At 52.3% G+C, this 15,937-nt stretch overlaps 1 pseudogene; it reads right to left on the reverse strand.

The window, feature by feature from the left end:
- Positions 1-518: 518 nt before the first annotated feature.
- LOC100443476 (small ribosomal subunit protein uS2B-like) lies at positions 519-1,399 on the reverse strand (annotated as a pseudogene).
- Between the last annotated feature and the right edge of the window lie 14,538 nt (positions 1,400-15,937).

Below are 15,937 nucleotides of genomic sequence, written 5' to 3' on the forward strand. Positions count from 1 at the left end.
TGCTGTGGAAAACAGGATGATGACTCCTCCCAGATTAAACATAGACTTTCCACAGGATGCAGCAATCCCACTTCTGGGTATATAGACAAGGACTTGAAAGCAGGAACTCAAACAGAGATGTGTATACTCATGCCCATAGCAGCACTGAGAAGATGGAAAGAACCCAAGTCCCCACTGATGGATGAATGCATAAACAAAATCTATATATTATATACATAGGAATATTATTTATTACCTGTTTATATAATTTATAATATTTTAAGCCTGTATAATATTCCTATATATAATATATAGAAATATATTATTTATATAGTATATATATTGTTTATGTAATATTATTTATGTTATATATAATTATATAATATACAATATATTATATATTATATATACACATATTATATATAGGAATATTATATAGACTTAAAAAGGAAGGAATTTTTTTTTTAAGAAACTGATGTTTATTTTCCATCAACCTTATTTCCATGTTGCGTAAGAGCCCGTGCAAGAACAGCTTAGGACTATTCAGTAGTTGCTCCTGCCCCTTCAGTGGCCTGAGCAGTGGGAGCTGCAGACCAGTCTTCCGTGGCAGGCTGAGCGCTCCAGTCTTCAGTGGGGAACTGCTGAATAGGCACAGAGGGCACCTGCACGCCGTCAGGCCAGTCTGCAACCTCAGGCTGAGTAGCAGTGAACTCAGGAGCTGGAGCAGTCCATTCACCCTGAAATTCGTTCTTGGTTACAGTGTTTTCAGCAGCAGCCTGCTCTTTTTCCATCTCTTCAGGATCTCTGTAGAAGTAGAGATCAGGCATGACCTCCCACGGGTGTTCAAGGGAAATGGTGCCACGCATGCACAGAACTTCCTGAACCAGCGTCCACCACATCAAACCCACTGAGCGAGCTCCCTTGTTGCATGGGATGGCAATGTCCACATAGCGCAGAGGAGAATCTGTGTTACAGAGCAATGGTGGGTAGGTTAACATAAGATGCCTCTGTGAGGGGCTGATGGTCAGCTCTGGGGCCAGTAACCACAAGAAGCCGTGGCTCCCAGAAGGCTGCCTGGATCTGGTTAGTGAAGGTTCCAGGAGTGAAGTGGCCAGCGATTGGAGTGGCTCCGGTGGCAGCAGCAAACTTCAGCATGACCCTCTGGCCAGTATTTCTGTAGGATATAACACTGACATCAGCAGCGTTTTCAATGGCAACAATGGCACGAGCTGCCAGCAGAAGCTTCTCCCAGGTCCTTGTCAGATTCATGATGCAGATGCCATCTCTTTTCCTTTTATAGATATACTGTTCTGTCTGGAAGTCAAGATTGCTGCCACCTAAGTGGGTTCCTGCTGCAAGGAACTTAAGGACATCCTCTTTCTTCATTTGCAGGACATCAAGGGCTCCAGACATTGTGAAAGTTTCCCTTTAAATTACGATAAGAATCCAGAACAACGCCGGATGGAACCCTCGTAGGCAGCACGGAAAGGCAAAAGGAAGGAAATTCTGATACATGCTACAACATAGATGAAACTTGAAGGCTGAGTTTCAAGGAGAATAACCAGTCACTAAAGGACAATACAGTATGTATATCCCACTTACATGAAGTGCCTAAAATGATCAAGTTCATAAAGGCAGAGGTACAATGGTGGTTGCCAGGGGCTGAGGGGCTGGGGAAACGGGGAGTTCATGTTTAACTGGTCACAGTTTCAGTTGGGGATAAAAGGGTTCTGGAGATGGATGGTGGGTGATGGCTGCACAACAGTGTCAATGCCACAGAACTGTACACTTACAATGGTGAAAATGGTGTATTTTATCACAATTTTTAAAAGTTGCCTAAGAAGAGACTAAGCAAAGCAGATGCATTTCAAAGCAGCCCCCACCCCTCTCCTTGGTGAAGTCTCAGAAGGAACCTGAAGTTGGAGTAGAAAGAAAGGAAGCCTGGCTGTTAATAAGTTCTTAGCCTCTGATGGAAATGAAACAGGAATAGAGTGAGGCCTCACATGTTTGGAGTCCTGAGACTGTCCTGGGTGAGGGCAGATCCTGTTGTCCTCTGCTGAGCAGGATCTGGCTCCTCTGTCTTTCTGCAGGGGGCCAGGCCTGGAAACAGGGGTGTACATGCTTGCCCTTGTGTACACACATCTGTCACATCCACATGGGGACCTGCCCGTGTGTTTAGAATATGTTACACCATTCTCCATGCCTTAGTATCTGGGGCAGGTGGCCCTATTTTTCCCTACAAGTCACTCCTTCCTAGCCATACCCAAGCTCTGCTGCAGGGCGAAAGAGCCCTCAGCCAGGAGGGCCAATGGCAGGGCAGATCTTTAGGCAGAACAGCTCTCTGCTGTAGGTTACCCCCAGCAAGAGGAGGACGGGACCTCACACCCTGACGAAGGCTCAGATGAGCAGCCACTGCAGGCTGAAAAGTTTTGCTGTGGAATTCTGTCCTCTCAAAGATAAGCACAGTCCCCAGCCTGCCTCCAGCACTGGCGTGGCCAGCACTTTTGTTATCAGTGATGAGCCCTGCTCTGACAAACGCTGACCAGCCTCCTGCTCCTGGGGGCCACCTGGCCGATGTCCTTGAGATGATTGTGGAGAACTGCAGCAGATGTGATAAAGGCAATTGCACCTGGACTTTGGTTCGAATGTCCTGGAGGCTACAGGCAGGCGGTCCAGCCAGGCCTGTGGCAGCACAGGCTTCCCAGCCTGGCCTGGTGGAGACTTGCCACCACCACCCTCTGGGGCTGACTGTGCCTGTGTTCAAATCCCAGCAAGTTCCTCAGTTCCTCACTCTCACAGCCTCATTTCCCAGTCCTGTAGAATGGGATAATGCTAATAGCTCCCCTGTGGGGAGCTGGGAGGGAGAAGAGGAGGTCACACCTAAAGTTGGTAATTGATTGTCAAAATGTAACATTCCTGGGAAATGCTGGGGCCATTTGGCTTCCTTTCCAGCCCCCGATGGGTGGTCTGGGTTCTAGGAACCAGCAACAGCTGGAGCTGGAGAGGGAGGAAAGGAGGAGAGAAAGTAGAGTGAGAGAGTTAGGGTAGGGCATGAGCACGCCCCGGTGGCACTAAGCCTGGTGTCCAGAGCCTGGTATTGGGAAAGCCGGCTTCTCCCTCCCACATGTACCAAAACGAGCACCAGAGAGAACTCTGAGCCCGTCTAGCTGCGGGTGAGACTCATCTGTACCTGCTCCTTCACCTTTTCACCAAGGGAAATTAAGCGGAGGGTCAGGGCACGCCTCAGGGCTGGGGTAGTGCTGCCTGATGGTTTGAGCTCTCTGGGTTGGCACGTCACCCGGACATCATCTTCATCATCTTCATGTTTTAGCATTGGTGAGGGTAGGGAACGAGGGTTGTGGGGGAGAGGGGCAGAGAACCTATGGGGTGTTCTGTGCCCAGCCCTGACCAACAGAACAATCACAAGCTGCTATGGGTTGAGTGGTGTCCCTCCCAAATTCCTGTGTTGAAGTTCTAACCCCCACCCACTGCCTCAAAATGGGACATTATTTGAAAATAGGGTTGTTTGAGATGTCATTAGTTAAGATGAGGTCATTAGGATGGGCCTTAATCCAGTATGACTGACGTTCTCCTAAAAGGGGGGAATTTGGGCACAGATGCACGAAGAGTGCGGTGTGAAGACAGCGACCGAGTGTGGGTGGTGCCTCTGCAGGCCAAGGAACCAGCCCTGCTGACATCTTAGTGTCAGACACCCGGCCTCCGGGACTGTGAGACGATATACTTGCTGCGTAAGCCACTCAGGTTGTGGCACCTTGTTACAGCAGCCCTGGCAAACCAACACACATCCCCTGGGACAGGGGTCAGCCTCCGGACCAGGGACAGATACTGGCCAGCCCTGATGCCAACAGTGATCCTTTTTAAAATCAGCTCTGCGCACCACGAGTTGCCAGGGAGGACCAAGCTCCTCAGTAGTCCTGGAACTCCCCTGGGACCAGTCCAACTTCCAGGAGGCAAAACTAACGTCTCATCTCATTCGTGCGTTCAGCAAACACTGTCTGTTTTTTGCTCTGTGGCAGGTGAGGCTGGGCACTGGGAATGTACTGGGCAGGGGGCAGGCTCTGTCCCTGCCCTTAAAGGGCTCGCTGGCAGCCTGGAGGGGAGACAGGCCCTACCCAAATACAGACTCTTTATGGAGTGTGACAGAGAAAAGCTGGGCTGAAGGATGGCCCGGAGACCTCTGGTCTCTTTCCCTAGGGCAGCCTCCTTTTTCACGCATTCAAGACCTTTGAGGAATGAAGATCTTGGTTCTCAGGACAGCCTCTCACAGGTGTTAGGAAAGGTGCCTCTCCCAAGGAATGTGGGGTGGCTGGCTGTCCAAGTCAACCTCTGCAGGGCCTGCTGACCCTGCAGAACACGACCAGCACCCACATTTTGCTGTGTGCGCCATCATCAGTTTTCACCAACGCCCCTCTCAGAGAGACCCGAGGGAGCCACAAGCTTGATGATAATAGGGACAATCTGTTGTTTACAGCTCTGTAAACCAAGGCGCCAGGGCTCTGCAGCGATTGTGTGGCCAAACCCAGGCTGCCTGGCTGGTGTTGGTACCTGCTGCTCTACAGACATGGGCTGTGAGCAGGGCTGAGGGGGATGACTTCTCCGGCCAGGCTGTGCCCCCCTGAGCACTGGAGCTCCCGGGGACTAGGGCAGGGAGCCTGCAGGGATGGGAAGATCCCAGGCAGCTTCTGCTTCCTCGGAGCCGCTATCAGTCTGCAGACCACCAGCTTGCCAAGGTCAAAGTTCACCACTCTCTCCCCGTAATGGATGTTATCCACAAGCTACCGGGCAAGGTCCGGTGTATCAGTGTGGCCTGATCATGTATCGGCTCTGGTATCGGATTGCCTGGGCTTCAATCCTGGCTTATTAGCCGAGTGACCTTGGGCAAGTTACCCGTTGTATTAGTCCTGTTCTCATGTTGCTAAGAAAGACATACTTGAGACGGGGTAATTTATAAAGAAAATAGGTTTAATTGACTCACAGTTCTGCAGGGCTGTGGAAGCCTCAGGAAACTTACAATCATGGCAGAAGGGGAAGAAAGAAGTGCTGAGCAAAAGGGGGGAAAGTCCCTTATAAAACCATCAGACTCAGGAGAACTCACCATTACAAGAACAGCAGCATGGGGGGATCCGCCCTCGTGATTCAATCACCTCCCACCAGGTCCCTCCCATGACATGTGGGGATCATGGGAACTACAATTCAAGATGAGATTTGGGTGGGGACACAGCCAAACATATCACCTATCATCTCCAAGACTCAGTTTCTTCATCTGTAAACTGTGTCTTGAATACTGATCTTCATGATGTTGCTTTGAGGGTTAAACAATGACATTTATAGGCAGGGCTTAGCGCACGTAAGCACACCCTCTAAGTGTCAGATATTCATATGTTTACTGGGATTAAGGTGTGGGCTTTGGTCCTCTGGAAGTGAATTCAGGGCCACCATTCACGGGCGACCTGATCTCAGGGCAGGTCACCACCCTGTCTGTAGTGGCCGCTGTGGGGCCCTGGCCAGTGTCCCTTCAGGGCAGAGGCTCTGGTTCCTGCAGCTGCCGGAAGTGTTGATGGTTTTGGTGGGGCCCAGCTGGGTTTCTCTCTGGGAGGTGCCCTCAGCTGAAGAGAACCACTTTGCTCAAGGTCGCCCCCATCTCCAAACCTGCGTCCATGAGGGCTGCGGTAGGGATAGAAAGGCCAGGCCCTCTTGCCTCAAGGCAAGATAACTGGGAAGGTTCACCAGCCAGGGCCTTCCTGGCTACTGCACGGCACTCACTCCTCTCTCCGCCGGTCCCATGTCTTCCTACCCGCTGAGTAGGCTACCTACTCCCTGAGAAGCCTGCACACAAATCTCTGTCCTCGAGTGTTTTCCTGGGAACCCAACCTGTGACAGTTGGTGCCAGGAAGGATCCTAGGAACAGACTCTAAAATGGGATCTTGGTGCTGCGTCCCCTGCTGGCCAGCTGGCAAGCAGGACCAGGCACATGGCTGTGGCACAGCTGTTCCCACTCGCCCGGCGGGGAGAGGGTGGGGAGCTGGTGGGAGGGATGTGCTGATGGAGGCTGGTCCTGCACACTGTGTCCTGTTACGCCACAGCTGGCAACCAGACCCTGGGTTCAAGTCCGGAGCTGTGATGGCTGCGTCCCCATCAGCAGGAAGCCCTGTCTCCTAAACGCCTCGGTTTCCTGAACTATGAGGGGGTGAGGTGAGCTGATTGGCCAAGCTGATTCACCGCGGTCCCTTCCAGCTCTAGCATCCTACACAAGCCCGAGAACTAGGGAGAGGAGTTTGGGCGGGATGGGAGCGCCCTGGAGCCAACAGTGTGAATAAGCGTAGGGTAGTGGATGGAGGAGTCTGGAGGAGATTTTCTGGGGCCCACGCTGCCCAAAGCAGCCTGTTTCATCCTGGGCTCAGGCCCTCCCCTTCCTCCCCCGAGCCCTCCCAGGTTCTGATGCTAGGGCACCTGTCGCTGACCCAGCTGGGCCTGGATTTTAGTCTACTTTCGTCGGGATGCCCTTGCCTCCTAGACTTCCCTTTCTTCCTGCTGCGTCTGCCCCAGCCTGGCAGGAGTGTGCACTCAGGACCATTAGCAGTTGGGGAAGTTGGAGAGGACGTTGCTCAGGCACACATTTCTGGGCTGTGGAGCCCTGAGGAGCCTCTGGGCTGTGGGTGCCTCCCTGCATCCCCTCCCAGCCAGCCCACAGGCAGGCACTCAGGGAAGACATGGAGGCTCTGAAGGGCTAAATGACCGCTTGAAGGCCACACAGCTGGTCACAGGGCCACATCCACCACGTCCACATCCAGGACTGAGTAGCTCCAAGCTGTAGCTCCTTCCGCAGCCCCCTCAGCCTCCTCATTGAGGCCACCTGCGTTGTTCAGAGTTGAGAGGTGACATTGGGACTGTGATTGGGACAGTGGAAGTTTTACTCTTACTTTTTGTTGTTGTTGTTGTTTTTGAGATGGAGTGTTGCTAAGTCGCCCAGGCTGGAGTGCAGTGGCGCAGTCTTGGCTCACTGCAATCTCCGCCTCCTGGGTTCAAGCGATTCTCCTGCCTCAGCCTCCTGAGTAGCTGGGATTATAGGTGCCCGCTACCATACCCGGCTGATTTTTGTATTCTTAGTAGAGACAGGGTTTTGCCACGTTGGCCATGCTGGTCTTGAACTCCTGACCTCATATGATCCGCCTGCCTTGGCCTCCCAAAGTGCTAGGATTATAGGCGTGAGCCACTGCGCCCAGCTCTTTTATTTTTTATTTGCTTGCTTATTTATTCATTCCAAAATGATATTGATTAGTTATTTAAAAGGCTTTAAAATTCAAAATAAAGAGTTAAAGAAACTAAAATAAAGTTTAAAGAAAGTAAAAATTACCCTTAAATTCCACCAACTGGAGCTAGTCACTGTTAACAGTTTGGTGAACAGATTTCCAGACAGCTCTGTGTGTGTGAGTGTGCGTGTGAGTTTGTATGTGAGATTTTATGATAATGGGATTATATACTGTTTCATAACCTGCTCTTTTTACTCAACAATATGCCATGTAACTCTTGCCACATCGGTAAATATAGCTGTACCCTTCATTTAACAGCTGCAGACCATCATCCATTGCATTCCACTGGGAATGAAGGTATGAACCGTGTTTCATTTACCCAACCTAATACTGGGCATTTAGGTTGTTTCCAGTATGTCTCTTATTACAGAAAACTGAGACACGATGACACCTCTGTCTTGGCCATTTGTCCAGCTGCTGTCTTAGGTCCATTTCAGCAGGTTGGTCTTAAAGAACAATCCCTACAGCAAGCAAGGGTACTGTGCTGCCTCATTGCAATGGCAGATCCTCGTTTTCAGGAAATCCAGGGCTCCTCCCCAGGGGGCCAGGGCAGCAGAATCACACACACAAGGAGACAGTTTTCTCCTCGGGAAGTTCTGGGGGAGAGGCAGGGAGGGGCCCTTGCCCCGAGTCCAAATCTAAAGTCGTGACTAGTCGTCCCCATGACAGTCTGCTCGGCTTCCTGCTGGAGTCTGGGGGGCCTGAGGAAGGCCTGCAGCTCTGCGGGGGGCTCGGCTTTTCCTCCAGGAGGCAAGTAGGCTAAAGAAACTCGGGCCGAAGGCGGCTGGCAGGCCGAGGACATCCCGGCCGGGATGGAAGCCTTGGCCTAGTGCTGCTGCTTCTCTCCAGCCTCTGGTACAGGAACTGAGACGGTGGGATCGAAGAAGTCAAGCTCACAGTTGGAAGGAGAGAGACCCACAGCCAGAAGACCATAGGGGTGACAATTCTCATGCACTTGGTCGGGGGTGAATAATAAGAAAGGGAGTTGGGAGGCGATGGGGGTAGTTTCTCCATTAACAGACTATGGTCTATGTATTGGCCAGGTGAGGCCTTTTAAAAAACACAGACTTTCTTTATATTTACAAGCAGTTTAAAGAGCAGGCCAGTTGGGCAGAAGATACAGAGATTTTCCATCTACCTCCTGCCCCTACACAGGCACAGCTCTCACTACATCCCTCAGAGTGGTGCGTGTGTCACAATTCACAGCCCTTCCTTTACACAGCGTTATCACTCAGGGCCCACAGTTGTCCCTCCGTGGATTTGGATTCATGTATCGATAACGACATGTATCCACCATTGTGTATACATTTGTAGTTAGCCTCCCTTTCTTAAAACTATGCCTTGCAGTGAAACTGCAACTCCCCTGCCCCCAACACACACAGACACACACACACACGTGCACACACAGACACACACGCGCACACACACGCTCACAGACACACGTGCACAGACACACAGGCGCACACACACACACAGACATAGGCACACACACACACATGCACACACAGACACACATGCACACACATACAGACACACATGCACACAGAGACACACCTGCACAGACATGCACACATGTACACAGAGACACACGCACACAGACACAGACACACAGAGACAGACACATGCACACACAAAGACACACATGCACACACATAGACGCGCACACACACATGCACGCACACACAGGCACACACACAGACATGCACACACACACAGACACGCACACACATATGCAGACACAGACACACACACAGACACATGCAGACACACACACAGAGACGTGCACACACACGTGCACACACAGACACACACGTGCGCACACACGCTCACAGACACACGTGCACAGACACACCCAGGCACACACACAGACATAGGCGCACGCACAGACACACGCACACAGACACACATGCACACAGAGACACACATGCACAGACACACGCACACATGTACACAGAGACACGCACACAGACACACAGAGACAGACACATGCACACACAAAGACACACACGCACACACATAGACACACACACAGACGCACACACACACAGACACATGCACACACAGGCACACACACAGACATGCACACACACACACAGACACGCATGTAGACACAGAAACACACACACAGACACACACAGACACACACACACACGCAGACATGCACACACACGCACACACACAGACACGCAGACAGGCATAGACATGCACACATAGATGCACACACACACAGACACACATGCACACATAGACATAGACACGCACGCACACACACGCCCCCACACACACGCACACAGACACATGCAGACACACGCACACAAGACACATGCACACACAGAGACACACGCAGACACACACGCACATACAGACACACAGACACATGCACACAGACACACACACGCACACACAGACATGCACACACACATGCACACACACACAGCACACAGACACATATGCAGACACACATGCAGACATGCAGACACACACACACACACACGTGCACGCGCATACACACACACACACACAGTTTTTTGCCAAGGGAAGAGACATTGGTGAATGTATTTTACTGTTTCCAAAGGCAAGCTTTCCTCTCCACCCCTGCAGTGTGTCCCACGGTCACAGATTGGTTTACTGGGGCTACGGTGATTCCATCACAGGCTGGGCTTGGAGTCTGGAGGAGGCCTTCCAAAGAGGGCAGGAAGAGAAGGAGGGAGCAGGCAGAATCCCAGAGGCTTCGTGGTGGAATCTGGCCAATGATCCTCTTTAACGGAGGCTCACAGGTTGCCTCTGTGGAGGGTGGCTGTTCCTGAGCCGACTCACACTAGCTCGATCATGAAAACATCTGTTGCAGTCTCCAGTTAGTGCCTCTGCCCACAGATGGCCTTTGAAAAGTGCTTTTGGTGCATTCTGCCTCTGAGACAGGAGGCCCCCACCCTCCCGCCTCCCTAGAAAGCCCACAGAACCGACAGGTGCTTTAAGGAATCCACGCCAGGACAGGGCTGTGGCCGGGCCAGGGTGGAGGATGGTGTGGTTTGGGGCAGCTGCATCTATTTCCCATTGTTTCGTTCTTTACTGACAGTACCCTGCTCTTTCCTCTTCCCCAGTCTCAGGCCTTGTACTTCTGGAGGGGATGGCTCTGCCCCCAGAACCAGGGCTCTGCCACGTGACACAGGCCTAAGCTGACCCACACATCACGGAGGTTGCCTCATGACCTGGTTGCCACCAGTCAAAAGGGCCTCCGGCTTCTCTCTTGAGGCAGCTCCAGCCGGCCATCCCACCTAACTTACAAGACGTGTGGGGCCGGGCACGGGTCTGCAGAGACCCCCTGGGGCTTCCTCCAGGGACAGATGTGAATCCCAAGGTCGAAGTCAAGGAGATGCTTAGAAACAATTCCCCTTTGGGATGTTAAAATGCTTCCAATAACTGCAATGAATATTACAGACCCCTCAAATTCTGTGCATCAAGGTTTCCTTTTGGCTGAACACTGAGAAGACCCCAACCCCAGCTGTCACCTGTTCACAAGGTGACTTCCTGTCCCATCCCTGAAACCCCCCACTTATGCCCATCTCGGGAAATTTCAGCTGGGATCAGCTCTGGTTCTTGAATCGGAGGTACAGAAGGGCCTAAGGAGACCCTGGAGGCCTTCTGGGTCACCCCACAGATGAAGAAACAGGGCCCACGGAGGGGCCATGACTTTCCCTGAGCCACACAAAGCCAGGACAAGAGCCTGGGAGCCCCAAGGGCCCATCTCGGGCTCTTTCCACTGTTACCACTTAAATCAATTCAGAATGCAGCCAGCTGAAACAAGAGAAGACAGGAATCAGCTGTCAGGGAGTCTAGACTGTTCCAGGCCTGGGTGCTGCCACCTGAGCCGAACGCTTTTGTCTTTTTGCTCTGCTGTCCTGACCACGCGGTCCTTTTCCTTGTGCTTCTCACTCCATTTCCCAGCGATCCTGTCCACTTTCCGGGCAGGAAGAGGGAGAAGGGCTCTGGGGCAATGGGCTGTGCTAGCTGTTTGTTCCTCCTAAACAGCCGCCCTGAAACCCACGCCCTGGAACTTCTCAGGTTTACTTCAGCCAGAACCGGGTTGCCTGGGCACGCAGGAGTATTTGTAGTTGGGCACACTGCCACCCGAACAAAACTGGGGTCTGCTAGACAGGAAGAAGGGAAGACCAGCAGCACAGTCGGCCACAAGTTGTTGGATCTTGGCTAAGAATGCCCTGCCCGGTAAACCACCAGGCCCTTCTCTTCAACCTCCAACGACCCAAAGACTGACCACAGTAGAGCAGATAACATTTGCTTTTTCTGTGGAGTTGGAGGTTTCCAGGGACATCAGAAGCTAGGAAGGAGGAAGGCGAGTATTCTGACCACACACGACCTTCACATGCTAATCTCTGAGTTCTCTCCTGTTCTCGAGGGCCCTGCTCAGAATTGTGAGGGTGGGGAGTGCAGGGCCCGAGGGACGGAGGAGCCACGTGCTGGGAACGGGTGAAGTCAGAATGTCATTGTACCCGCAGCCCGCTTGCTCGGAGACCCAGGCGAGGCGCTGAGGCACCTTCCCGCACATTCCACCTCTCCACATGGAGCCCACGGAGGCCATGGACACAGACCTGGCTTGTCTTCCAGGCTGGGCCCAGCTTCCTCCAGGAGGTTCCCTGGCTAAGGGGAACCACTCACCCTTCCCACCCAAGCCCTGGACCCCCTGGGGCAGGCACCTGTTAACGCGCTCATGGGGTGTGAGCTCACATTGCCCTGAACAGTGTTCTTCAAAGTGAGGTGGCTTGACCGGCAGCATCGGACCACCTGGGAACCTGCCAGGCTGGGGTGCAATGGTGCAATCATAGCTCAGAGCTCACTGCAATCTCAAACTCCTGGGTCCAGCCGATCCTCCCCTGTTAGCCTCCCGAGTAGCTGGGATCACAGGCAAACACCACCACGACTGGCTAATTAAAAACAGTGTGTGTGTGTGTGTGTAGAGATTGGGTCTATGTTGCCCAGGCTGGTCTTGAACTACTGGGCTCAAGCAATCCTCGCACCTCAGCCTCCCAAAGTTCTGGGATTACAGGTGTGAACCACCATGCCTGGCCAATATATACATTTTTAGAGATGGGAGTCTCACTATGTTGCCCAGGCTGGCCTCAACTCCTGGGCTCAAGCAATCCTCCTGCCTCAACCTCCAAGTAGCTGGGACTACAGGCACACACCATTGCACCCAGCTTCGCAGTCTGTGTTTTAATAAGCCCTCAGGTGATCCTCACACACACTCAAGGTGAGAACCTTTGACGTGTATGACTCTCCGCTGTGAAACCCAGCTTCTGGCTTGTTAGCACCAACCCAGAGGCAGCTGAGAAAGGCAGAAACAAAAAGCGCCCACCCGGCCCCTCTCACTTCAGCACAGGCAACAACCCTGTGAAGACTCAGATGTGTTTTAGTCTAAGAATTACTGTTAGAGCTAGAAATCGTCGAGGCACCATACCCGCTTTCAGTTTATAGATTTGGGAACTGAGATTGGGAGAGGAGAAAGTATTGGCCCAGGGTGAATACCAAAGTGGAATGAGAATTCAAGTTTCCTGAATCTTAGGTGAGTGAGCTGGTTTTTATTCCACAAAATTGGAATATCTATTTTTTTGAGACAGGGTCTGGTCTGGAGTGCAGTGGCAACATCATGGCTCACTGGAACCTCCACCTCCCAGGCACAAGTGATCCTCCCATCTCAGCCTCCCAAGTAGCTGGAGCTACAGGTGTGGGCCACCACACTTGGCTAATTTTTAAAAAAATTGTTTGTAGAGATGGGGTCTCACTATGTTGCCCAGACTGGTCTTAAATTCCTGGGCTCAAGCGATTCTTCCACCTCAGCCTCCCAAAGGGTTGGGATGACAGGTGTGAGCCACCACACCCAGCCTAATATATCTTTTTTAAAAATTGTAGCATTTATACCTATTGTAAATGTTGTGTGAATCTTTTTCAAGAATATCGTCCTGAGGAATACATCCTCATTATAAACAGTCAGGAACACCTGGGGAGGAGTCTGAAGCTGGGGCTGATGGCTTGTGCCGTGTGGCCACAAGGCCCTGTCTCTCCTGTCACTGTCCCTCCTGCACAGCAGCGTTCTTCTACCACACCAGCTCAGTGGCCTCTCCAAATGAGACCAAGGGCAGGGCTAGTAGGCCATGTGCTTACTTCTTCGTACCTTCCAGAGCGCTGAGCACAGGGCTGTGCACACTACAGGCTGGCTGATCCCAAGCACTTGTGGGGCCTAGGACAAGAGTACCAACAGAGGCCCACCTACCATGTGGCTCCACATTTAAATGTTACAAATCAAGCTAACAAGCTATTAAAGAGAATGTGTCCTGTCCTCCTACTTTGACAAACAAACCTTTATAAAGACTCAGCAGCCTAGAATAGGAGGTGCGGAGAGAACAGGCTTCCCCACCATAGCCCACCCGCTCTCTTCCCATCCAGGCGGCAACCCACGCTTCGAGGGCCTTGTGCATTGCAGAGGACACGGCAGCCTGCTCATCACGCTCAACTACACCTCCTGCAAAAGCTTTGGCCACTTTGGGAGGCAGGATCTAGGTAAGGGGCCCTCCAAACCCTGGAAGCTGGCTCAGGGCTGTTTGGGGTATAAAGTCCAGGATTCTGGGTATCTGGAACATGGTGTGAAAAATGGGCTCTGGGGCCAGGTGCGGTGGCTCATGCCTGTAATCCCTTTGGGAGGCCTTTGGGAGGCTGAGGTGGGCGGATCACGAGGTCAGGAGTTCGAGACCATCCTGGCCAACATGGTGAAACCCCATCTCTACGAAAAATACAAAAAGTAGCCATGCGTGGTGGTGGGTGCCTGTAGTTCCAGCTACTTGAGAGGCTGAGGCAGGAGAATCGCTTGAACCCAGAAGGCAGAGGTTGCAGTGAGCTAAGATTGTGCCACTGCACTCCAGCCTGGGCAACAGAGCAAGACTCCGTTTCAAAAAAAAAAAAAAAAAAAAAAAAGATGACCCCTGAGTGAACGCATCCCTTTTCCCTGTGACTCCTCCCTCTGTGGGTGGGGTGTGGTCTGGGGGAGGCCTCTGAAGGCTTGCTTCTCAAAGTGTGGTCCCTGGACCACCAGCGCAGGCACCACCTGGGAGCTGGTCAGAACTGCAGACTCTCAGCCTCACGCTAGGCCTTCTGAACCAGAATCTACATTTTAACAAGATCCCCAGGCAATTAATGTGCACATCAAGGTCTGAAAAGCACTGCTTGAAAGCACAAAACTGAGGACTAGGGTCCCTCTTGCCTAGGTCTAGGGGTGGTACTGACAAGTAGGTATCAGTAAGTATTTGCTCAACAAATGGCCAATGGCCCAACATCAGGCCTGGTAGCCATGGGGGTGCTGGGGAATGGCTGCCTCACTCACAAGGATTTCACTTCCTTTTTCTTGGGCCTCAGTGGCCATGTGTCCGCCATACACCCTGCTTCTGGCCTGTGCTGACTGGTCCAGTGCACACTGGGCCAATCGGATGATCTCTCCCAGGAATTTGAAATTTAAGACAAGAAAACAGGCTCTGGAATAACAGCAGTAGTGACAGTGAACATCCTTCCTGTACCTGCCATGTGCCAAGCACTGTGCTGAGTGTTTTGTGTCTTAGACTTCATGCTGTGTGCCAAGCACTGTGCTGAGGAGTGTTTTGTGTCTTAGACTCGATGCCGTGTGCCAAGCACTGTGTTGAGTGTTTTGTGTCTTAGACTCGACGCCGTGTGCCAAGCACTGTGCTAAGTGTTTTGTGTCTTAGACTCGATGCCATGTGCCAAGCACTGTGCTGAGTGTTTTGTGTCTTAGACTTCATGCTGTGTGCCAAGCACTGTGCTGAGGAGTGTTTTGTGTCTTAGACTCGATGCCGTGTGCCAAGCACTGTGTTGAGTGTTTTGTGTCTTAGACTCGACGCCGTGTGCCAAGCACTGTGCTAAGTGTTTTGTGTCTTAGACTCGATGCCATGTGCCAAGCACTGTGCTGAGTGTTTTGTGTCTTAGACTCGATGCCATGTGCCAAGCACTGTGCTGAGTGTTTTGCGTCTTAGACTCGATGCTGTGTGCCAAGCACTGTGCTGAGTGTTTTGTGTCTTAGACTCAATGCCATGTGCCAAGCAGTGTGCTGAGGAGTGTTCTGCGTCTTAGACTCGATGCCGTGTGCCAAGCACTGTGCTGAGTGTTTTGCGTCTTAGACTCGATCTTCACAACCACCTCACCAAGCCAGTGATTGTACTGTGTGTTTTTCAGATGAGGAGCTAGGGTGCCCAAAGGTTAATTTTCCTTTTCCAAAAGTTCAGGGTGGGGAAGTGGTAGCAAGAGGCGAGCTGGAGTGACTGTGCGGCTGAGACTGGGGCGAGCTGGAGTGACCGTGCGGCTGAGACTGGGGCGAGCTGGAGTGACCGTGCGGCTGAGACTGGGGCGAGCTGGAGTGACCGTGCGGCTGAGACTGGGGCGAGCTGGAGTGACTGTGCGGCTGAGACTGGGGCGAGCTGGAGTGACCGTGCGGCTGAGACTGGGGCGAGCTGGAGTGACCGTGCGGCTGAGACTGGGGCGAGCTGGAGTGACTGCGGCTGAGACTGGGGCGAGCTGGAGTGACCGTGCGGCTGAGACTGGGGCGAGCTGGA

Source organism: Pongo abelii, chromosome 2 (assembly GCF_028885655.2).
Source record: "Pongo abelii isolate AG06213 chromosome 2, NHGRI_mPonAbe1-v2.0_pri, whole genome shotgun sequence".
NCBI lineage: Eukaryota > Metazoa > Chordata > Mammalia > Primates > Hominidae > Pongo > Pongo abelii.